Source organism: Triturus cristatus, chromosome 7 (genome assembly GCF_964204655.1).
Source record: "Triturus cristatus chromosome 7, aTriCri1.1, whole genome shotgun sequence".
Classification (NCBI taxonomy): domain Eukaryota; kingdom Metazoa; phylum Chordata; class Amphibia; order Caudata; family Salamandridae; genus Triturus; species Triturus cristatus.
The window spans coordinates 1,208,207,444-1,208,233,613 of record NC_140590.1 but is presented as its reverse complement, the minus strand read 5'-3'; the positions used below and the strand labels follow the sequence as shown (position 1 = coordinate 1,208,233,613).

General features: G+C 42.2%; 1 pseudogene; it reads left to right on the top strand.

Moving 5' to 3' along the window:
- LOC146811609 (vomeronasal type-2 receptor 26-like) overlaps positions 1-26,170 on the top strand; it is a 42,052-nt pseudogene that overhangs the window by 4,935 nt on the left and 10,947 nt on the right.

Sequence of the window (26,170 nt, the reverse complement as noted above, 5' to 3'; positions counted from 1 at the left end):
TTTCTGCGCGCCTAGACCCGGTGTTGGGTATCAGAGCGCTTTACATAGAACCAGTTGCGTTACATGAGGACACATTAATTTTTGTTAGTCACTGGGAGATTAAGTGATTTGCCCAGAGTCATAGGATGTTCAGCGCCATTGCGGAGATTCGAACCTGGTTCCCCAGATTCAAGGTCGACCTGCCCTAGCAGTTAGGTCAACTCCTCTCCCCCATATATTCGCTAGGGGTTATCCAAACTGACAGAATACGTTCAGACAGGCTAACATTAACAAAATAAACATGCAAGGAAAATAATGTTGAGATACAGAAATCAATCGCTGCTCAGGATTAGCAATCATCAGGCAATTCAAATTCAGCACAGTCATAATTTAGGCTCGGCAGTGGAAAACCCTACAACTAACTAAATAAGGAAAATACGTATGTAGGGCGAGACACATGCAGGCAAAATATGAAAATCACATAAGGAAAAAAAATTTGGGAAAAAAGATAATCTCGGAATGTGAACTACTAACTAAGGTGAGGACAAATATACATAAAAAGGAGAAGCTAGATCAAGAATCTTCTGAAGGGGGTTAGGTAAAGAATTCTAAGTTTCAAAAGGGAATCTCAAGCGCAAAAGAAGAGAGGATAATAGCTCCCTAATGGGTGCAGCATTCAGGGACTCTTCATCTGCAAAGTGTCTGGGTCAGAAATGTAAACATTACCTTTCTAAAGTCCAACCGAGCACTGTCATATCAAAAACATAAAACATTCTGATTCCCCAAAAGTATCAGTCCATGTCACATTGACGGGGCATCATCCAATACAATTAATCACATGACACATTCTCCTCCTTTCCCAAGATTTCCACGAGAATATTTTCCATCTGTGAGAGTCATGGCAGGGGTGAAACATTAACAAAACGAATTACATTGAAGGCCAAAGCGTACATCCCCACACTTTTGAACAATGAGATCTGTCACAAGACGTTTGCTTCTCATGGGAATGAAATCTGCAAGAAGACTTGAAATAATGTTTCATCATTTTCAAGTGACAGCGAATACAGCTCTGCAGTCCTCACTTATACCAACGCAAGAGAATTATAGCAATACATTTAATTAACACATTTTAATAAAGCACAAATAATATGCAAACGTATGAATTCAGCAGTGAAATATTTTATTAATATGAGCAATACTTTTGATTACAAATGGAAAAAGTTTTGTTAGTGTATTTCATTATATAAAACAGAGAAGTGCATTTCTCACAGTTTTGAAAGCATTTTAATTCATTAATCATTAGAAATTCAATATGGTTTCAACATATTCTGTTGGTCTGGGAGCTACATAACAATTTGAAACTACGTTATTCTTGTAAACATCCATTTTAATTCAAATACCACCTAAGTAGAGCTTTGAAATACAAGCAAGTGCACATTTGAAATCCGTGTCAGTGCAGCTTCTATGTCTAGTTGTTAATACTTTGATCTTCAGTATGCATACATGTCATGTACTGAAAGCCTTTGTTACATAAGGCACGTAACTGAAATTACATGTTCACAATACCAAGGCTGCGTAGTGTTGAATTCACCTCAGGTCTCTGTAATCCACTACCAGATGCTCCCTCCCTGCTTGTGTATCTCACTCCTGCCGCACTCTGCTTTCTCCCCTTGTGCTCATTTTCTCGTCTTTCTTTCTCTTTCCCGTTTGTGTGTTTTTCTCTTTCTTATTCGCGGTCAAAAACAAGTGCCGTCCCCGCAAATGAGCGCCAGTAGGCAGGCCGGCCTTCCACTTGACCACATGAGTTTTTTGTTACTATCTCATTGAATCAGCTGGGCTAAGCGGTACAAGTAAATTAGGAAAAAAGTACAGTACTGAGCATCATCAGAACATTTACTCCATCATCAGAACATGCCAACACATGTGGGGCATGCTGAGGTCTCACTGGGGCCACTAGTCTACCATGGAGCGGTCTTATAAAGAACAGATTTCCACACTTAACGCAGAAACCACGCCAGTTCACAATCCACTATACAGCCAAGGATGTGGCTTCGTAAAATAAACTCTGAGTGGCACAAGGAGGGAAGAGAGGAGGAGGTGGTGAGACAGCGGGGAGTGGGAGATGTATTAAGGCCTCTATTGGATGCTAATAAAAAAAGCACAGTGAGCAAACCAACAAATGACAATGGCACAACTGCAGGAGGTGGCATTTTGAGATAGAAACCTATGCTAATCCTGTTTTTGTGAACCTGTCAGCAATTAATGACTTTTCAGCACAGAAGTCCCTCTTATTACATTTTTTTTTTAATCTGTCCCTAAAATGTCTAAGTAATGATGCGTTTTGGCACTAGCGAAATATGTCTGTGTCATATAAATGATATTTCTTTTCTTCAATTGTTTTCATGTCCTTGTCCTGTAGGTTCCTGTCTCCATTTGCAGTGAATCCTGTCTACCAGGTTATAGAAAATCAGCCATTGAAGGGAAGCCCAGATGTTGCTTTGAATGTATCAGATGTTCAGAAGGGAGCATTACCAACCAAACAGGTGTGTCATTTTAAGATATTTAAGATATTTGAGGAATGATGAACCCAGTTAATTGAATTATGCAAGGCATTAGTGCAAAAGGACTGATCAGATTTGGATCCACTGCCTCTCTCTTTGGCATGTGGGATCACTTGGTATCCCAATTTTGCCTCATTTGCTTGCTGCCTGAGGAAGTGCAAAAATCTGCTCTTATGCTACCTCTACTTCTTGGCTGGTGTTGGTGAAAGTCTGCTGTTCAGGGTGTCTGATGTTGATCTATTCTTTGTGAGTGAATGCTGATTCCATCGTCAGTGTAGTTCTATGGTGGTCTCCATTTTTGTTGCTGTGTGCTTGTAGTTGTGGGAGGGTTTCCTTCCTTGAGCCTAAGATACTGCTACTTGAAGAACTGCTTGCACTTCCTTTGTCCCTTCATTAGTACATTTTCTCTTCTCAGCAGACAATTGATTTGATTTGATCAGTTCCTATCACGGGCACACAAGTGGATTAGTGTTTATGGGGACAAGTTGGAGAATGAGGGGCGGTAAGAATTTAGTCTAGCCCTGCAGATTTCCAGATGTTTACATGACAGATATAGAAGAAAATTGTGTGATTTTAGGCACAGTCTGAGCTTTGCAGGGCAGTGTGGGTAAGAAACCGTCATGGGAGACATACAAGGCACACTACCCTGAACTCCACCGGGTATCTAGTTTTCAGATATATCTGAGTTAGCAGGTTTCCCTTGGTGGCTGTCCAGCCCAGGTCCAAATACTGCAGCTACCCCTATTGCCGATTTCTCCATATTGCTTTTTTGGGGATTTTTGTGTTTTGAGTGTTTGGGTCAGCCGCACACGTGGGGTACCATTTTTATCAGGGCAAGTGGGGAAATGGTTGGTAGTAGGAATTTGTGATTCCCCACAGGTTCTAGAACCTTCCTTCATAGAACTATCAGGAAAATGCATGACTTTAGGCAACATTTGAGGTGTGCATGGTTTGTGGATAAGAAAACATTGTGGGATCCATGCAAGGCACACCACCCTGGAGTAGACTGAGTGTCTAGTTTTTTTTTTCAAATGGCTTGGTTTAATTGGTTTCCCTGGATGGCAGAGCACGAACCCGAATAGTGCAACCATTTACCATGGCAAGTTGCCTGCCATGGGGATGGGGCTCTTCACCCAGGTGTGCGGAAAGACTGTTGGTTTTTTAGGGCTGGAGGATAGGTTCAACACCGAGGTGTTCCATCAACTCCCCATTTTTTTCTACAACAAATAAACACATCCCTGCTGACTAGTGGGCTTTATGTCTCCCACAGGGCAGATTTGAGGTCATCTACCTCAATCTACCTCAGGGGGAGGGATGACTGATGCTTGTTCAGGTAGGCCCCTTACCCCTTATTCTTTTGGAACCATAGTTAATGATGGTCTAGTGGACTTTTTCACCACTGTGAGGGCTGATTGGGTATGAACCCCCATCAGCTCCTGGAGGAGGGGGTGGCAGCACAATTAAGTGGGCCCAGGGCAAGAGGAGTGGGGCACAGGCCAATGACACTGCGGCCACCCTCCAAAAAAAACCAATTATACTGCGGGACAAGTTTGCTCTATATAAAACTATGAAAAAAAAGATATGCAACACGATCGTAATGTCACAATAATTGACGTTGAAGTTCCATAATAACTGCATGGTAAGTATAAAAGCATAAAACAGACGAACATCTATTTTAGATACCACTTACATTATGGCGCTGACTTGATATAATGAAATATATAAATTGTTTTATCACGTGCCAAGCCAATGAATCCTGCTGTTCCCCAATAGTTGACCTCATTTTTTTAATGTGGTGAGAGTGCCCTATATGTCACATTTACCTACATTATGCCAGGGTCAGCATTTTATCACGGGTGCTCCCATGTTCAGTGGTTGTCCCCTTATATCAAAGTATGGCATAAAATATGCCAGTAGAGGAATTCTGCAATTTATCCCATCCATATACCACAGATAAACCCTATTGCAAAAATTACCTCAGTGACAGCAAATTTGTAATGGTTGTCACCCTTCCAAATGCCACGTTTTCCACATTTATTCCAAGAAAGAACTCAATTGAGCTAACATCAGCATTCTGCCACTTGTGTCCACATGCTTTTCTCAAGTATGACAGTATTTTTCTACGGGTGTCATGTATGCCTTGAATTACCTCTAATGTGCCAGTTCCAGCATTTTACCATTGATGCCCTTCATGTCTAGAATTACTTCCAGTGTGCCAGTATTTTATCACAAGTGTCTGTCATGCTAAGAATTGTTTACCAGCACTAATATTTTGCCCTGGTATTTCTGTAAAACAACAATTACCTCCAATATGTCAGGGTCAATGAAAAAAATTGCAAGATTCACATCACATTCTTGCTCATACTCACACTCATGTTCATTCACTCACACTCATTCTCTCACTCACTCTCACTGATTCTTTCACACTCACACTCTCTCACACCCATTCTTATTCATTCTACCTCAATCGCTTTCATTCACTCTAAATCTTGCTCATTCCCACTCACTCATACGTGCACTCAGGCCAAGGATTTCTAATGCTTTGATCCAGGTTTGCATCACATTTGTAAAGCAAACCAGACACAAAGTTTTATGGTGGGATTTACTATATAGCGCAAATCAGGATTTGTGTTGTATAGTATCCCAAAGTAATGCAATTATTGGCCACAGCAACCTAGATACAATGATTACTTGCATTAGCAGTTAGTTACTTACTTATTAACTTAATTAGTTCACTTCACTCCATAGTTGCCTTACCTGAATATAGATGAAGCAATAACAGAGAAGGCATCACAACTTCACAAGAGAGGTCCCACTCCCATCCAGGTGAGCAAAACTGTAGGATTAATCGAAAGGATTATCCCTCGCAGGCAACTAAATGGAAATAAAAAACACTGAGTTAGTGGGTTATAAATTATATCAAAGCTTAACAAAGAATTGAGACCAGACTACCACATGGCACAACAAAAATTCCTGATAGTGATAAAATAACAAAACATAGAAATAGTAACTTCTGAGCAATGGGGAGCTACTATTTAATTAAAACTAAAGTTACGAAATCCTCGAGTCATGAAAATTGGACTCATAGTCTGGAGTGGACAAGGTTAGATGTTTACAGTTATGCAACACAATGCCTGAATGATGATGACGACTGATGTTCTGTGTTCTATATATAAAATATGGATCACTTTTATGTGCGGGTGGGTAAATGGAGCCAGTGTGGGCTATTGCTTAGAAGATAGAATATCCTGCAGTGAAGTGGTGTTGCTTTCATCACGACCGCCCTACCAAGTGTGTGATCCATTGATGGTGAAAATTAAACCACACCTCAATAAATCACACAGCCCAGGGGAAGAGGCTTAGTGGTTTGATGATTGGATGGGAAAGGGGATTTGGGGAAAGGTTTGACAACAACAAACACTACACAAGGATAACTTTCATTTGGGCAATGAGCAACACATCATCGTCATCAATCTGTTTTGGAAGGAAAGGAAGAAATGATTAGACACAGTACAGTTAAATGCATTGCAAACACTTCTTCTGCCCCGGAGACCCGAGTTATCAGATATCCAAATGTTCTGTCTTCTAGGTTGAAAACAATAAATTATTGCAGAGTGAACCCATCCAACCAGTTCTCTTAATATGATTAATAACAGAAAAATTACCCTGGATTACAAAATTAGGTGGTACATTTGCATTCTCCTCAGGAATGTCCATCACTCTTGGGTGCCTGTCTGGACTGGTCTGGTAGGTAAGAAAGAGTGTTGACTTCAGCTTTCGCCTTTTGTTTGAGCAGGAGATGGGAAGGCCTGCGGATTGTAAAACAGAAGCTGTATTTTAGAGTTACTAAGAAGGACAGAAGAAAGGTCAGTTTCATGAGGAGTGTACCAAGAAGACTCAAAGGCAGAGCAAAAAAACAAGCCACCAGTGCAACACACACACTCAGCAGCATTTCACAAATCGATGTACCTCTCTCCATTCCACATACCTGAGTACTGGGTGTCAGAGTCATGGGTTTCCTTTGAGGTAAATAACTTCTTGCTTTTAGCTGTTGATGAGGTAGTACTGCCCTGGGTTCTTCTATCCTATTTTTGCCTCCGAGGAACTCTGTCCTAGTCATGACCCAAGCAAGATAGGCATGTAGGGCACTGTTGTTGAGGAACAAGTAGAGAAACAGAGCTGCAGTATTTTGTATCGGTTTTTGTTTGTTAACTGGTCTGACTGTTTTGGTCTGTGAAGAACTAGAAAAAAGGAGTGGACCTTGTAAGTGAATCTGGTTAGTAAGAAAGGGTCAATCACCTCTAGGAAAAAATGATCACCCATCATTCAGACCCCAAACATTGCAAATCATCAAGTTCACAAATTACAGTTGAACACCCTCCCTCACTGTCAGCCCCCACATGAATCATCAATCATCACTCACAAGCAATCACTCAATAGTCACTCGCTAGTGCAATGATTTCCTGTTCCAATCCAAGCACATTGGTAGGTACACTATCTCCTCTACGATGCAAGCAACAGATTGGAATTGGCAGTCTTGTAAATCAAATGATCATCTGAGACAGCCCTCCTAGGTGATGAAAAAACAGAAAGGATCATAGGAGTGGACAGTAAAGGTTAACTTTCACTAAGTAACTTTGTAAAGGCCAACCACCGCCAGGAAAAAAATAATCACCCATCATTCAGGCCCCAAACATTGCACATCATCTCAAGCAAGTTCCCAAATTACAATTGAACATCTTCCCTCACTGTCTGCCACTACATGGCTCATCAATCATCCCTAATCACTCACTCACCGTTGCAATGGTGCTTACTTTTTCCAATCCAAACATGAAATGGTTAGTTAATAGGTACACAATTGCATCTGTGATGCAGGCAACACATTTGAATTTTGTCTTGGCACTCTTGTAAATCAATGATTTTCTGGGATAGTCCTGCTAAGTGATGCAAAAAAGGAATAGGCATGCGAAGGAGGCAGGCATTGTGTCCAATGTAATGAAGCAATTGTGGAGTCTTCTTCATTTCACACTGGTCCAACTGTAATCTGGCAATATATGTCACTAAACAATGGTGGGCAGCATATAAATCTGACACAGTCATAATGTTCCAATAGCTTTTTTCTGTACAAAGAAAGAATTTTAACGAGAAATAATTAAAAAGTTCTATAGTGGAACGTGCATACTGAATGGGTGAAGTAGAGTTTGTCCTCAAAGTCAGGTGGTTCACCCAGAAGTTGGCCAGCTAACACACTTGATTCTGATCAGTTACCCTCCTCCTCTTGTGCTGTTTCTGGAATGGTGTAATTGTGTAGTATGAAATGTTGGTTCCTTTTTGTCACATTCAATCTCTCAACATGAGAGGTGAGAGACTGGTCCTTCTTACTATAACAACTTCACCAGCTGCACTGAACACATACTCAGCAGAAAAGTGGCTACAGGACAAGCCAGATACTTTAATGCCAGCCTGCTGAGCTCTGGCCATTGGCGCATCTTCCAATACCACTATAACAATGGGTTTGATCCATTTAGACCTCTTTTTGGATCATCCATATACTCCTGGGACATTCTGTGGATTGTCATTGGTGCTCCCACTTGCTTGACCTCTTTGCCATTGCCTCTGTACTGGACTTAATCCCTGCCAATTGAAATCATTACAACGCAGAGGTTGGGTCTGGTCCTTCTGTTGCTATTGTTGCTGGTATTCTGGTTGATGGTGTTGTTGGATGCTGTGAAAAAATTCTGCCCTCTCTGGAAATTGAAGGCGGCACCCTAGAACTGCAGGGTGGGACTCTAGGTTACAGCCATTGTTCTACCAGGTCTCTGGCAGTCAACAATTCACCTCTGTATTTTGAAACATCCCCTTAAGAAAAAGTAATGAAAGTGGGCAGAATGTCTTTCACCATGGATCAATTAGTGTGGCACAGATGTACTCTCTGGATGAGATGATGATCTCTTGCAGCCACGCATTGAAAGCAAATAAAAAGAGTAAGCTCTCAACCGAGGCGTGCGCTTCTCTGTTTTTGTTCACACCTGTAGGGGCGAATCTTTCAGACACCTTCTTTAGCTTGTCCTGTAGCTGATACAACAAAGGGATTGCTTGAACCATTGTACTGTTCTCCTTGCTAACTTCCTGTGTGAAAACTTCAAAAGGGAGTAGCATCTGTGTCAGGCATTTGACTGATCCCCATTTCTCCACATCTACTGTCATAGCTTTCCCAACTGCATCTCATCTTCTTTGAATGGCATAGTCATTTATCTGTTTGTACTTCTCAAACAGACATTGCAACATCTTATAGGTCAAGTTCCATCATGTTGGCACCTCCTATATCAGGGTTTGAACTGGTACTCTATTAGCACGCTGAATAATCTGCCACTGCTTATGGGCTTTAAACGAATGGCTGAAATTATTGCGGATTCTTCTGCAGGTGGTCAGTATGTTGCTGATTATGTCTTTTTTGAGAAAGTCTTGCACCAACAGGTTTTTAAAAAAGATATATTTTATTCGGTTTTCAGAATAATGCATTGCATAGCCATCATTTATATGACACCTCACACAAGAAGTGTCCAAATTAGATTAATATTGCTTAATGCAAACAACATTCCCAAATACCCCCACCCCCACATATGGCACAGGTAGAGTGTAGAAGATAGAAAAAATGCAGTCTAAAAGATTGTAGTGATGTGACGGTGTCAGGGTCTTATTACATATCATATTGTTAACTTGGTAACGAGTATCGCAGGGTCCATCGCTGCCAGACCTCCAATGGTAGCAGCCGAGATTTCCAGGCATTGACAGAGAGACCTACGCAAACTCTGACAAGGCCGCCACTAAAACCGGCCTGACCCCTGCCTGGTCACGCAGATATACTAGCGCATCATCAGCGTATAATGAGAGTTTGTGTATGGTGTCTAGTACCAGGATCCCCCAGAGCTCTAATCTCTGCCGTAATGTCACCGCCTGTGGTTCCATTGATGACTCAAATAGCAGCGGGTACAGAGGGCAGCCCTGTCTCGTGCCCCAATGTAAAGTAAAGGCCACCTAAATGAAGCCACCCGTCTGGACCCTAGCTCTTGGTTCAGCATAGAGTAACTTGAGCCATGGGTCCAAATCCCATAGTGATTAAAATCTGCCAGGTATACTCCCACAAGACAGCGTCAAACATCTGCTCTATGTCAAAGAATGCAAACATGTATGGACCATCTTGTATGCCAGGGGCGTGAAGGACATGAAATAGTCTGCGTAGATTATACATGGCATTCCTCTTCAGGATGAACCCACACTGAACCTTCTGGACAAGGGTAGGCAGGCAAGGAAGTAGTTGAGAGGCCAGCAGGCTACTCAGTATCTTGATATCTACATTTAACATGGAAAGCATTCTATAGGACGTAGCTTCCTCCACTGGTTTACCTGATTTCAGCATCATCACCACGAGCGCCTCCTGCATAGTGTCTGTAAGGCATCATAATTGATTCGCCTAATGGTATACCTCCAGTAATTTATCCACCACTAGATCAGCATTCTTGTGCTAGAATTCTGCCGAGAATACGTCAGCCCCCCAGTGTTTTTGCCGTTTTCTTTAGCCTCAAAGACGCAAGGATCTCCTCTTTGGTCAGATCAGCCTCAAGTGCCTAATTTTCATCCTTTCGGAGTCAGGGGAGGTCCACCTCTGCTAAGAAGTCCCACACAGCCCCTTGAGGCGGTGTATCTTTCATCATGTACAACCGTTCAAGGTGACCCCGCAACACATCATTTACAGTCACTTGTGAGGTGACCAATTTAGCCCCTGAGTCTTTCAGGGCCAATATGAGTTTTCGAGATTCCTGCTGTTTAGCCAGCCCGGACAACATTACCCCTGTCCCATCCCCCTCAGTGTGTAGTCTTTGTCTTTAGGTTGTGCATGTATATATTTCCATTCCTCGCCAGTCTCTAGGCCTGTGATGGTAGAGTTTTTTCTCTATCTGAGAGCTTGTCTATGTTCTGTTCTAAGTCACACATCAGTTGTTGTTTCACTCCATTCATAGTGTGTAAGCACACCCCTTGAAGCACCTCCTTCATGGTATCCCAGTTGTGGGACCTAATGCCTGAACTGCCCCAGTTTTCCAGAAAGTAGTGATCAAGGGCCTCCCTGACCATAGCAGCAATTGGAGGATCTGTCAGCACCTCTGCCCGCAAACGCCAAAGTGGCACTGCAGGATGTACACATACCATTGCCAGAGATAACAACAATGGGGAGTGGTTAGAAATGTATCTCGCATAGTAAGTAATTATGTGGGTCTGTAATGCGAGTGTGAGAAGGCAGTAGTCTAGCCTGCTATATGTACCCGCTGCAGGCGTATAACAAGAGAATATTCAAAAGATTGGGTGTCTTTTACTCCACACATCTAATAGGCCAAAGCTCTGCATCAATGTTCGTAGCTGGGGGGGTCATATGAGGCTTCGTATGGGCCTTGGGGGGCTCACAATCCAACATTTCATCCATCACACAATTATAATCACCAGCAAAACATTATGTTAGTGGCAAGAAATGGGGTGGCAGCTGTTGCCACATCCATGAAGAAATGCAGGCAGTCAAAATTAGGAGCGTATATATTCACGAAACAGATCTCTCGCCCATCCAAAACTCCAGACTACGGGTCCACCATATGTCCCCCATGCCAAAATGGCACCCCTGGCTCAACCCAGACCATGACTCCCTGTGCAAAGCCAGAATATGACGTGGCATAGAGCTGCGTCTACTTAAACTGGGTACACAGTCTCCCCATAAATGCATCTCCTGTAAGAAGGTGATCAAAACATGAAGTATGCATATACTCTGTGACGTTTCTGTGGTTGGGCCAGTCCCCTGACATTTAATGTCAGGAATTTAAGTATCAACTCAGACATCCTAGGAATTAGTCAGGGTCAGCTCGGCCTCCGGGCACCACAGCAGACATTGCCCTACCACATCCCCTACCACATCCATCAACATCCACTCACTTGAGCTATCATTTGCCCCGCAAAAGTGAAATAGTTACGGAACTCCCTTATCTCTGAACTCTTCCACCTCTTGGGCAGCATTGCAAACCAGTTCCATTTTATAACAAGCGGGACATAAACCTGCAGATTATACCCCATGCCCAATACAGTCAACCAAAAAGCAAAATGAAAAAACAACTTGAATTCTATGCTAGGGATCTGTTCTCACACAGGGAATTAAAAGTAAAGCACTCGCAGCACAGTTGCAGCCCAATGACCCTTGGTCTCTACATTCTTGGCTGTCCATCCAACCCCATCCTGTCTGGAAGGATAATGAAAGAACACTTATAAAGTACAATACCCCTTTCGTGTCGCTCTAGCATAGAAATCAACATACAGATATCAAGATTGCTGCCTGTAAGCACTTAAGCAACACTGTCTGTGGCATGCATCACAAGAGTTCAGAGGCCGGGCTCCCCGCAGGACGAATACGACAGTTTAAAGTCCCCTACAGAGTTTCATCAAGTGTCGCTTCTCCTTTGTTCTCACTCTGCCCACGTCAGGAGAAAGTCATGGCAGACCTTTGTCCGTGCTGTCTGTGCCATAATCCGGGCCATTATGTCTGTTTGTGTAGGATTTCTTTGTTACTGACATAGTCTCTGAATCCTGCAGTGTACCGTTCCGAGTACACCACTATGCGTCCTGATCTGGTCTGGTCTGGGAACCAGCCTGTGTACATCTCCTGCACTGTCTCTGCTACTGTGATGAATTTCTTTTCACCATCGGTGTCAGTGACATAGTTCCGTCCAATTTCTGTGAAGGAGCACCCAGCTAGGTGTCTACCCATTCAGAAGCTTTGGATGCCATAAAAAAGGAAGTGCACCTTTCCCCGGTAGACCACCCGGGCTTTTGCTGGGAACATCAGGCTATACCACAGATCAAGTTCACGGAGACTCCTATTAACCACCAAAAAGTTTTGCCGCTGCTCCTGGACTTTTACATTGTAGTCTGGGGAAATAAATATGGGGTAGTGCTCAAAGTTCGGCAGGCCCTTCACTTGCACATGCTTCAAGATTGTGTCTCTGTCCTTATAATCAAATAGATGAGCAGTAATGGCTCTTGGTGGTGCACCCGGGCACAGTGTCCGGGTCAGGGCCTTGTGCCCCGCTCTATCGTGAAAACTTGGATGATGGTTGCAGGCTCATCATTTTACCAATCCAATCCTGATTGAACAGTTCCGCCGATTGTCCTTCGAACTTTTCAGGAAAGCCTACATATCGTAGGTAAGCCTCTGGGACTGGCCCTCTGCATCTTCAGGTAGATCTTCCAGATGGATCACTGACATAATATCGACTACCAAAATATAGACATACAAAAATATCGATGCCAAAATATAGAATGCCAAAATATCGAATCCCTATCTCCAAACAGGTAAGTACAAAAATATAGAATCCAAAATATCGTTGTTAAAAATATAGTTAGTCAAAATATCGAATTTTTTAAATGTCCTAAAAGTAATGTAAAATGAATGAAATAATACATATAATTAACTGACACATACTTAAAAATACTTAAATAACATTAAAATTAATAAATAATTAATGTAAGTAAAAAACAAATTTATACATATATTAACGTAATATTCATTAAAAATATTCAATATTTTCTGCGTAGGATAGCGGGCGGGTAAAATGTACTATTACCACTGCAGTAAGTGCAATAGTAGGGAAAGCGTTGGATAGCGGGAGGGTCAAAATTACTATTCCCACTCCAGAGAATGCAACAGTAGGGAAAGCGTTGGATAGCGGGAGGGTAAAAATTACTATTCCCACTCCAGAGAGTGCAATAATAGGGAAAGCATTGGATAGCGTAGGGGTAAAAATTACTATTCCCACTCCAGAGAGTGCAACAGTAGGGAAAGCGTTGGATAGCGGGAGGGTAAAATTTACTATTCCCACTCCAGTGAGTGCAAAAGTAGGGAAAGCGTTGTATAGCGTAGGGGTAAAAATTACTATTCCCACTCCGGTGAGTGCAACAGTAGGGAAAGCATTGGATAGCGTAGGGGTAAAAATTACTATTCCCACTCCAGAGAGTGCAACAGTAGGGAAAGCGTTGGATAGCGGGATGGTAAAATTTACTATTCCCACTCCAGTGAGTGCAACAGTAGGGAAAGCGTTGGATAGCGTAGGGGTAAAAATTACTATTCCCACGCCAAAGAGTGCAACAGTAGGGAAAGCATTGGATAGAGTAGGGCTAAAAATTACTAATCCCACTCCAGAGAGTGCAACAGTAGGGAAAGCGTTGGATAGCGTAGGGGTAAAAATTACTATTCCCACTCCAGAGAGTGCAACAGTAGGGAAAGCGTTGGATAGCGGGAGGGTCAAAATTACTATTCCCACTCCAGAGAATGCAACAGTAGGGAAAGCGTTGGATAGCGGGAGGGTAAAATTTACTATTCCCACTCCAGTGAGTGCAAAAGTAGGGAAAGCGTTGTATAGCGTAGGGGTAAAAATTACTATTCCCACTCCAGTGAGTGCAACAGTAGGGAAAGCATTGGATAGCGTAGGGGTAAAAATTACTATTCCCACTCCAGAGAGTGCAACAGTAGGGAAAGCGTTGGATAGCGGGAGGGTAAAATTTACTATTCCCACTCCAGTGAGTGCAACAGTAGAGAAAACTTCAGATGGTGTAGGGGTAAACATTACTATTCCCACTACAAAGAGTGCAACAGTAGGGAAACCGTTGGATAGAGTAGGGATAAAAATTACTATTCCCACTCCCGAGAGTGCAACAGTAGGGAAAGCGTTGGATAGCGTAGGGGCAAAAATTATTATTCCCACTCCAGTGAGTGCAATAGTAGGGAATACGTTGGATAGCGTAGGGGTAAAAATTACTATTCCCACTCCAGTGAGTGCAATAGTAGGGAAAATAATAAATTAATATTTTATTAAAAATAAATGAATTATTAATACCAAAAAAAGTATTAAAATTAATTATAAATCACACAATATTTAATAATTAATTAATTATAAATACCAATTATTTTTTCATTAATTAATTACCTATTAATAATTAATTAACAACCAATTATGTTTCTATAACAAACATTAATAAATGCAAATAATACCAATTAATAATTCATTAATAATATATTAATTATCAATATACACAAATTATTTAAATAATTAATTTTTTAGAATTATATTACTTCCCACCATATTCCCCTATAAACCCACTACCCGCTACAAATATTAAATGAATACAATTAACATAATTATCAATTAAACAATTAATACAAATTAATTACCAATTAATTCAAATTATTTACTAATTAAAAATTAATCAACAACCAATTAATTTTCAATACTAATTAATAATTAACTAATAACAATTAAATTACTTCCCACCCTATTCCCCTATAAACCCACAACCCGCTACAGAAGTAAAACGCAAAATTAAATTAAAAATAATTAATAATTCCTATAAATTATTATTTAATGTACTATAATTAAATTACTTCCTACCCTACTCCCCTATAAACCCACAACCCGCTACGGAATTATATTACACAAAAAAGAAATAACATAAAATTCATTACTTTAAAAATATTCTAACATACATTCCAATATTAATACATACTTTTAACACATATACTAACACTTAAAACACTATAAAAAAATTCGATATTTTTAACTACTATATTATGACTGTCGATATTACTTACTTCTATATTATTTAAATCGATATTTCTTACCTGATTTTCGATATTCTTCACCACTATATTTTGGCAATTCGATATTCTGTCCATTCTATATTAAAAACTCGATATTCTGTCCAGTCGGTATTTTTTTTTCGATATCTGTCTATTTACCCTTTCAGATGGGTGGTAACTTCTGTGAAGAGGACACCGTCTTGCGTAGAGTTGTTATTTCAGTTTGTAGGACTACCACATTCCCATTCGTCATGGTTACACGTTCTGCCACTCTGCGAAGATCTGCTCTAACAAATTGACGTCAATGGCAAAAGAGTCTATTTTGGTGACCAATTTTGTTTGTGTACCCTGGATGGGTGCTCACCCACCTGGGTGTCTGTGGGTTGCTGCTCAGCAGTCTCTGTCTGGGCTCCAGTGGCATTCCCCGCCTGAGTAACCATATGCGTATAGTTTTCTATTTTGTTAGACTGTGTCAGTTTGGTGGTTTTATCCTTCCCCATGGTGTGTAGGTCCAGGGGGGCTGCACCCCCGGGTCTACCCAGGGCCCACTTGTGAGTGCTTGGGATCTGCTCACGAGTACCACAGCACGAGCAGCCAGTGACAGTCCATGGATGACTGAATTTTGGGAGAATGGCGGGTGTCGTAATGGTGTAGTCAGGGCACTCTCAAAGATGTAGCACTCACATTCAGAGGGGGCTCCAGTCACAATCTCTCAACAAGGTGTGCCACTAAACGGCAGTGAGGATTTGTGCCCCCATTGTGGTTACAACCAGTTTGCTGTCAAAGTGTCTAAGGGATACACTGAGGCCCTGACCCGGGGCCAGCCCCCAAGACTCCCACTCAGCTGGCACAATGTTAAAGAGGAGACGGGGGGAGGCCCCCAGCATGATCAAATAGAGATCAGGCCTCACGCTTGCATCCAGATCTGGGCAGCGTATAGAGCCATTACAGGATTGCGTCCTGTCCTATGCAGCAGCCCCACCTGCTGGGCCTCGAGGTTCTGAAGGCGGAGACACCGCACCATGCCTCCACAGGCCCCCACTCCTAGGCAGGGCCTTGCCAATCGCTCAGAGCGCCCGCAGCTTCTCCGGGGCCAGCCGACCAGCACGTCTCACCGCAGAGATGTCATCATGTATCGAGTCCGTACCTCCGGTCTCTCCGATGAGGGAGTCCTGACTCACCGCAATGGGTCACCGAGGCATCAGGCTCCTTTACACTCCTCAGCCTCATCGCCGCACCCAGGACAGCACTCCAGTCAAGAGCTTAGAAGCAACAGCCACCGGTGCACCCGCAGGTCCTCTGGGCAGGTCAGCAACCAGCTTGCAGTTTCCTCCAATCTGGGGTCCAGGACGTCCAGACCAGGCTACAGTGCCCTATGCAATGAGAGGGCTAAGCCGACCCCATTCGACCCCAGTCCACAGTGGCAACCTCCAGGGCTGGGAATGGCGCCCCCAACATGCCGTAGTGTCAGGCGTCAGCCGGGGGGTCCAATTACTGCAGATGGGCTATGGACAGTAGGATAGTAAGTGGATTTGCGGGGTGGTCGACGGAGCCACGCTAGAGGGCATCCACCATCTTGGCTGATCAAGCCCTTGCACCACCAGGTTGATGCACTTGGCCAAACCCCGGACCCTGAAATAGTCACCGTCTGCCATGGCCTTGACTATGTTACTGCCATTGTCCGTAGCAACAAACCCAATTCTGAGATCACTGGGCCACAGCCCTTCAGACACCTTGGTGTCAAAATCCTCTATGATGTTTACAGCTGTATGTGATTTCTCCATGGCGAACATGGTCACTGTTGCACGCCACCGAACACTCTTAAAACGTTCTTCAGGGCCAAAACCTGTAGAAATCTTTTGCTTTATCCCTAAAAAAGATCCAGTGTGCAGTGATGCACATGTAATCAGTCGTTTGAGAACTGGTCCACATGTCTGTCATCAGGTAGATAGTGTGAACAATACTTTGCTGCAAAGCTTGTCCCCCCACTTGCAGCACATCGTGATGAAGCACTGGAACAGCAACTCTGGCACAATAGGTCTGACTTGGAACCGTCCATTTCGGGCAGATGGCTGCTACAAATTTTAAAAATCCCACTCCTTTCACAAAAGAAAAAGGGAGGAAGTCCAGTGCTAACAATTTTGCCAGCTTCCCATTGTACAAACGTGTTGTGGGGTATTTGCGTTCATAGAGCCCCTCCTGCCTAAACATGCCCATAATAGATTTTCTTCTTTTCGGGAGCCACTGACCCAAGCGACGTTTAAGAAGTAGGTGGTGGTAGATTCAATGTGCATTGTGGTGGGGCAGTCACTGTATGCTGTAGTGTCTCCATCTCACTCTGAGTCTTTTTGTGCCATTGTGAAGTCGCTGACATGGGTGATTCTGCTTGCGCACTGCTGGGGACAGGGCTGCTTTGTGTTAGGATGTCACCCTCTTCTTCCTTATCATCACCTCCCACCGTAAATTGGACTTGTAGCTTATGTTCCTAGGCTCTCCTCACCACCGCAACTACGTTCAGCAATTATTTAAGGTGCTCCTCCCACTTGATTGCATGGTGTTTTTTCATATATGGTCATATGGCCTCTTGTACCATAATGTGAACCAGGTTTACCTCAATATACATTTGTGTGGCAAATGCTGCATATTGCAATGTGCTCCCCCTCTCTGCTAACCATAAAAAAGTCCCAAACTGGGGAGAAGTACCTTTTTGCTGTGCCTCTGCTACTGCCTGAAGAAGAACTAGAGGTAGGTGGGTGTTTTGTCAATTTGCCTCTCTGCAGTGAATACTTCTACTGAGGTGGGGATTGGTTCAGGTCTCAGCTGTGCTTTGTAAATATGGGAGTTGGCAGTGCTACATGTGCCACATCTATCTGAGCAGGTTTGATAGCAAAGTCGAACTTCTCTGTTCCCCTTCCACAAGGACTAGCTCATCATCATCATCCTCCTCTTCATCCCCTTTCATATTTCTAAGGCTTTCAGAAACATTTATTTTCCCTTGCCTCTCATGATGTCTCCCGGACTCTGCCGGGGTCCACTCCAAGTCTTTATCACCATCATCAGAAATGGTGCTTGGAGAAGATGGTGGAGTAGTTGCCTTTCTTTCTTTGTTGGAGATCTGGAAATCAATGATTCTACAAGAGGAAGTTCTTGGTCAGCAGTAATCTATCTCCCTCTACTACTCCAACTTCAGGAAGATCTACTGTTACTGGCTGCAGCTGTTATCCAATTCGCTCTGTTTCCTGAAACGATCGGGTACTACTTTGTAAAAGGGACAAATCCAATTTAACGTCACAGCTTGTTGGCGTCGCCATGACTGCAGTGGCTGCCTCATTGACAGACATGATCTTTGAATTAGGTTGGGGTGATGCTGTTTATGCAGAAGTGCTTTTCTTCGCTTGCTCCCCGGAGGCCCATGCTGAAAGCACAAAACGTTGACCGAAAATGGTTTGGCCGACATCCCACTGGTGGAAGGCTGCTTCTTCTCACTGACCACTTTCTTTTTAGCAACTTTCTTTGGGACCATCTTAAAGCTCTCAGTTGGCAGGGGCACTAAGTTGCACAAGTGGAAGAGATTGATGGATTGACGTGTGACGTCACTATACAGGCCTTCTGTTTGGCAGTACTGCGGGTGATGTCTCTTCTCTTGTGCACCTAAAAGCAAACAAGCAAGAAAAACATTTAGTGAAACGTGACATTGTTGCAGTTTGGATTCGTACAGACAACTTTAAAGTCAAACCACAACACTATACCATAAAATGTAATTTCCCCATCAGGATAACACATACAATAGACAGATAGAGCTCTTACCATCATGCCCATAAAGGAGACACCTGTGGCACTTAGAGCTGCATGGGTAAATTAAATCATAATCTTTTAAAAAATGCAGGTAAGTTTGTGTGAAAAATGGCAGGCAATGTTGTCCAGGGGGTAATTGGATAATCATTAAAAAAATGCATGATCTGATGTCCAGGAGAAAATGGAGTTATACATAAAACAAAACTGAATGCAATTGTGTGGCTGTGCACCTCTGTTGGATGGATGGATTGCTGGATGGATAAATGGATCAATCGAGACAAAATGAAAAATAAATGTAAAATGTTTTTAAAAGTTATACAATTAAAAAAAACTAAAATTTTTAAAAATGTTAAAAAAGTAAAAATAATCCTTTTTTAAATTTAAAAATTAAATAAAAAATTACCTTTTTTTATGAAAATTTGCATTTTTGAAAAATAAATTAAAAAATGTTTTTAAACAATAACTTAAAAAATTAAAACAAAAAATCATTGAAGTACAACAAATAAAAAAGATAAAATGAAAAATGTTGATAAAAAAACTATTAATAATTGTCAATGTTTGCAGAAGAACCCTATAATGAGGCAAAGAGGTTCAAAATAAAATAATATTCCAAGAATGCATGTAATATATAAGCAGTGTTAATCAAAAACATATCCTTAGTATACATACTAGAATGATCCTCAAGAATATTATTAAACTGATATCACATCTATCCATGCAAGCCTATGGCATAGCCACACTGACTGGATGCACAAAATGGCTGCCAGCCAGTTCCACATGACCAAACAACAACACTGAGGAAGGAAGCTTGGAGAATAAAGAACACATTCAAGCCTATTGCAGAAGCACACTGGCTGGATGCACAGAATGGCTGCCCGTCAGTGCCACATGGTCAAACAACAACACTGAGAAATGAGGCATGGGGAACAAAGAACGCGTGCAAACCTATGTCAAAAGAGCACTTTCACAAAATGGCTGCCAGCCACATGACCAAACACAACAGCAAGCACAGAGGCAAGGGGAACAAAGAAAACACACTTAGGCCTATGGACACAGACTCCACAAAATGGCCCCACATGGCATTGATAACAAAGACAAATCAATGCTGGCCAACACACACACACAGGATAGACAAAGGAGGAATGGCAACACTGAAGAAAACACAACCATTAATTCAGTAAAGCCAAAAATTAAAATTAACTCAGCTATATAATTTGAACCACAGCACACATCCTCCCAAGGCATCAAATATTACCCCACATATACACTTTTTGTACACAAAAAAAGTGAAATACAAAAAAAAACCAGGCAGACTGGGGCACATAGTAAAATAAATAAATATCACAAATTTAACAAACATGGAGAAAATGTACTGAACTGTGCAAAATTGTTACTTTACAAAAAGAAAAATCAAATGTAAAAATGTAATTAGGCCCCTACTGAAAAATTGCTGGCCACCCATCACAATAACTTTGAAAAATTGAATAAAAGTACAAACATATACTGGTACATGATCTTTATCAAATAAACAACACCCTTATGCAAGAGTTTTTGAACTTGTGAAATGTCAAATACAAAGTTCCTAAATCAAATGGTATATATGCAGTAGACAAGGAGGGTGATCCTTCCAGCTCAAAATCCAAATTAAATGTGACCAGGAGATGGACATAGCATTGGGAGGAGCCTGCTGGACAGGAATACGTTTGTGCTGTCTGGGCTGAAAAGGCATGTGAGTGAAAACGAAGTCTCATTGGAGCTTGTGAGAGTGAGAACAAAGTCTTGCTCATGCTAACCAGTGGCCTGAGAGTATCATAGTGCTCGCGAGTGAGCACCAAAACAAATCTTGAGCCTGTGAACGGAAACAAAACTATGCTTCTTGCCCTGAAGGTGAAATTCAGGAACTCTGCGCTCTTTGCGAAGTGCCTGAATTTTGCAAACTCTGCAAGCAGAGCAGAGTTTGCCGTCCAGGCCTAAAATTAAGGAACCCTGAATGGAGTTTGCGTAGCCGCGTTACGCGAGGCTACGCAAAGCGGTAAAAAACCACTGCAATGCTACGTGGAGTTACACAAGCATGCAGAGTTGCTTGTTCCGCATGCTCGCGTTTGCTTGCGAGATGTTTTTGACGTTCGACAACGCTGATTGCGTGATCAGGTGGAAATATCACGCGAACTTCACCACGGGGTCACCAATGGGCGTGGCCATCTTGTTTCTTCTAGTCTTTGCATGGTTCTGGACCCCTGTTTTTCAATCCCTCGCTACTCTTTTCAATCCTTTGTTTTTTACACTGTTTTTCTGATCTTTTCTATTTATTATCTATCCCTCTCTCTCCCTAAGTGTATACTTTGCATTTTATTTCTACTTTTACCGTGTTTTTTTTACTTTTTCTACAGTTTTATATCACTTGCTGTTTTTTCTGTCCTACTTCTTCTCCTGACTTTCCTACATTTCCTTTTCCGCTCCCGCCCACCCAGAACTATGGCTAAGTCAACCTCTGGCGGCTCTAAGGGGAAAGGGAAAGCGCCTGCACCCAGGAGCTGCCTTCCTTGTGGCAGACGGCGCACGGAAGGTGAGAAATCCCGGGCCCTTTTACTGAGGCGGAGGTGGCCGCCCTTGTTTTTTGTATACAGCGCTACCTCCCCTTAATCTTGGCAGCAGGCGGCAGTCCTGGCTCTAGTTACGCTAGCCAGAAGTGTCACCACCGGTGGGCGAAGGTGTGCCGAGCAGTGTTTCAATGCTCTGGGGGCCGGCGCACCCATGACCAGCTGGCTCATCGGTGGTCAGACATCTCGGACTGGAAGCAGAACCTGCTGGACCGCTAGGTGTTGAGGTCGTGGGGCTTGGTGAGTAGCTAATTATAGTAGTATTGTGTTTTCTGTTCTGTCTTATTATGAATATTATTTTTTTCCCAAAAAGCAAGAATGCTGCTGCTTACATGCAGGTAAATTACATTTAAAAATCTTATGTGATTGTTATTCTAGACACTAGACAGGTGCTTGGCGCTACTAATCTTACTTGTTTACAACCTTGTGCTCGCTTGGGCTGAACATTATGTAAGAGAATTTAGAGAACATAAGTATGGTAATGCTAGAGATACTCCAGTCCTTTCCTTTCTCCTTCTGTCACTAAGATAGTGGTGGATTGATAGGTAGTTTAGTTACTTAATATTAGTTTGTAACTTTTTAGCGGTCTGCATGACGCGTCCTCTGTCACGTCACTCATGTGCTGCTAAGTGCTGACTCCAGTCCTTAGTAGAACCTTTTGTAGTTTGTTAGTGAGTGAGTAATATAGCAACTAAGTCATCAGCATGTCATCAGCATCAACCAACCAACAATTTGATGTATGCAAATGTATGCATGTGTCCATCTATGCCATTTTTGAGGACAATATGGAAATGCAGACTTAGTGAACAATTGTCCCGCCAAAGGGGCTTGATTCATTGATGATTTCGAATCAGATTGAAACTTAGAGGAAGCAAATATATTTTTGGCAATTCATTTCCACTGTCTTTGGAATAGGTGGGCTAGGTCAGGCGGTACTTAGGTTTAGGATTCTGGAATCAGAATGGAACACTGGATTAATAAATGATAACTAGACGGTCCGCGAATCACGCGATACTACTAGTCGATCAGATTAGATAGGTCAATGTGTTACTGCAATTGTTGTTTAGAGCCTTTTTTTAAATATTTTATTTGTTTCACACCAATCATCAATGTTTGTCCCTTTCTTTATTATATCCTACATGATCAGCACCCAGGGGCAAGAAGACGGAGTCTGAGGCGAGAGCTGGAGATGCCTCCGAGGGCCAGCACCGCTCCTCTACCGACGGCTCTGCTGCTGGTCCCAGTAAGTCCTCCTGTTGTTAATATTGATAATTAAATTTCCCTAACTTTTACTGCACCTTATTTTTTCTGAACTAATATTTCCGTTTCCTAATACTATTTTTTAACAAATCTTCTTCGATCTATCTGTTTCTAAATTCTTGTTATCCCTGCCTCTAACTGCCTCTGACTTTGTACTACTACTATTAGTCTGTCTGTAGCTTGCATTGTTGGCCACTCTTTATTTTTAAAAATCTTTAAAACTCAGATTCACCAATAGTTCTAGCCAGTGAGTCCAGTCCTTTGGGTTGTCCTCTTCTTAATCTTGAGAGGCTTTCGAAAATTGCCACCCAAAAAATGCCCAACCAGATATTTTACTACTTTTGATAGGATAGGACAAAAGACTACTGTCTACTTTACTCTAGTACCTGATTTGTACTAGTGATGTATGTGGTGTATGTATGTATTGTATTAACTATTTTCAATCTTGCTAGTGAAAAAGAATAATAGGGGGAGGCATATATGGCATCTAAAAAATGTGTAATGTTTTTTTCTAGGTGTACCGACCACCAGTGCCAAGAAGAAGACTTGTCCACTCCATAGTGCCCAGTAGTAATACCTGAAACTCCTGCAAATATTAGTGCCCGAGGAAGTGGGAGGATATCACAAATGTTATGTACTGTGCTTGCTAGTGCTCCTGTGCCACTATGTATAGAATTAATTTTGTGTTGCTGTTTTGCTAAGAGTATTGGTTACAATTCTATTTTTTCTTTCTCGATATAGCTACTCCTTCCCAACCAAAAGCCAAGAACCAAACAGGAAGAAGTTGGCAGTCATGGCCAGGTGCCGGAAACTGAAGGCCATCTGCAAGGAATATCGTCGGCTGTTGGTTCTGGCGGAGGAGGAGGCGGTAGCAGCTGCAACCTTCTCTAATGCCCCTGGCCCCAGCCAGGCCCCCTCAGTGGTATGGCGCCACAGTCTGGCAGCTGCCCCCCACAGTTCATTTAACACTGCTGCCCCCCCGTGGATGCAATTGCAAAGCATTCCAGTGCTGCGTGCTCCAACGGATGGTGCGCCTAGAGGGGCAGATAAAGGTCCTGGAGGGTAACAAGCGAGCCCGCCATTAGAGAACTCCATCGCATTGCCCCTTTCTTAATCTTTTTTTTGGTGGTGAGAATTGGGCGTTGGGAAAAGTTGGGGGTTATATTTTTTATTATGGATAGTGGACTTTGGAGCAACATTGGTTCTTGGTTGGACTTTTCATTCTTTGGACATTGGTTGGGGTTAGGGAGAGGGGTGGGTCAGGTGTTGTGGGATTTTTACAATAGTTTATTTTTGTTAGGTTAATAAATTATTTATACTTAAAGTTTACATAGGATGTAAATGCAACTGAACTTGGAATGGAAGGGTGTGGGTGTGTGAATTAATGAATTAATTTGCATGTTATTAATTATGCCTTCCCCAAACATCTTCTCTTACCTGTGATTGATGTTTATTTAAACTTAGGCAAAGCGATGTCTGCATGGTGATGATGGTTTGGTTTCCCAAGATGCCATGGTGGTGGTGGTAGTCTTAGTAGACACTGGCAGTAGGATTTGCAAAAAGAATAATGAGACAGTCAGTCGCATGAGGGAGACTCGGGAAGGAGTAGTAGAATTAAGTACAGTAAGCACACAAGAAGACTGCCAAACAAGAAACCATCATGTTAAGCAATGGTAAAGTAAAATAAAACATAATGGTGGCGGGGATAGCCTAGTACAAGTTACAAACTGTAGTTGACTCGACCTATAAAGTGGGCAAGTGTAACCTTTAGTGCAGTAAGGATGATGATTTGATGCTGGCAATTAAATATTATGATGGTTTATGTTCCTCTGTAAAAAAAAATTAACTTGCAAATACTGAGCATGGGCGGGCGAGCAGAAAGAGAAGATCCTCGCCCAGCTTTGAGTTAGTGTTGCTTTCACCACATCCGCCCCAGCAAGTGTGTGATCAATTATTGGTGTAAATTAATTTAATTTAGTCACACCTCAATAAATCACACAGCCCTGGGGAAGAGGGTTAGAGTTTGATGAATGGTTGGGAAGGGGTTTTTAAGAGGAAGGTTTGACAAAGACAAACACTACACATGGACAACACACAATCTTGGCAGACGACCACCATCATAAATCTGTTAAGGAAGAAAAAGGAAATGCATGCATGATGATGACTTGATGGTTAATGATGAGTAGTACTAGGTACAGGCCAGGCCACCAGTATATTATTAATTATTATTTATTGCCTTGCCTGTCTGCCCCCAGACATTATACGTTCTGTTGTACCGGGCTTCCTTTTAAAGCTAGCAAAGAAAAATCAAAAATAGCTGAAGGGGTCAAATATAAAAGCAAACATAATAAACAACAACACACACAGTCATAAAATGATATTGAAGAGAAAAAATGATTTGAATCAAATGAAATAAAAGAAGACAATACTATAAAAGATACTATGTTATGGTCAAATTGGGAGTTGCATCTAGGCATTCCCCTAGGTCCTTCCTTCAATGGACGCTCCGCCCGTCAATTTTGGGTGCCACTGCCTGCCTGGCGGATGTGGATTGATAAGGTAAGTGTGAGTTGCTTTTCCCAGTATAGCACAGGGTAAAGGCCAGCCTGTAAGTGTAGATGGAAAAAGAAAAGGGATATTGAAAAATCAAGGAGAAAGGTAAAGTTAGAAAATGCATAAATTATGCAGGAGTGCAACAAGGTCACTTTCAGAGGTGGCATGGCTAAATCAGGTCTACTCTGTTTCCAGTATTAATCTACAACAACAACAGGACAGAGCAGGCCCACGGCGCCCACCCAACCTCAACTTAGCTTAGATTTTTTTGAGCCAGGCAGAGCACACATATACAGCAACATAGCATTTTCCAAATTAAGTAACTGAATCAATGCAATGCTGTCAGTCATACCACTATACTCACCTCCACCACTACACAGACATGTAGGTCTGCTGTGGTTATTGTTTACCTTTTTAGGCCACTTCATGAAACGCCCCGAGTTGTTCCATCAATCAGCTCCGATCCTACTGACTGACTGTGACGAGTATAGTATGGTCATCATCATGGAGGTGTCCAACTCTGTAGTGTACCTAGTGAGTCCAGATTCTAACCATATTCAAAAACGCAATGGAGCGGCCTGCAATAGAAGTACAATTTTGTTATTAAACAACAAGAAGGGAAACATTGACTTGAGTCCCTTTCTTGTGTGTAGAAGGTTAAATACTAGTAAACTTCATGAACAACAACAACAACAGAAACACCAATCACAGAGTCAGCGTCCAATGCATGCCATCATCATTACCTGTTCTTAAGG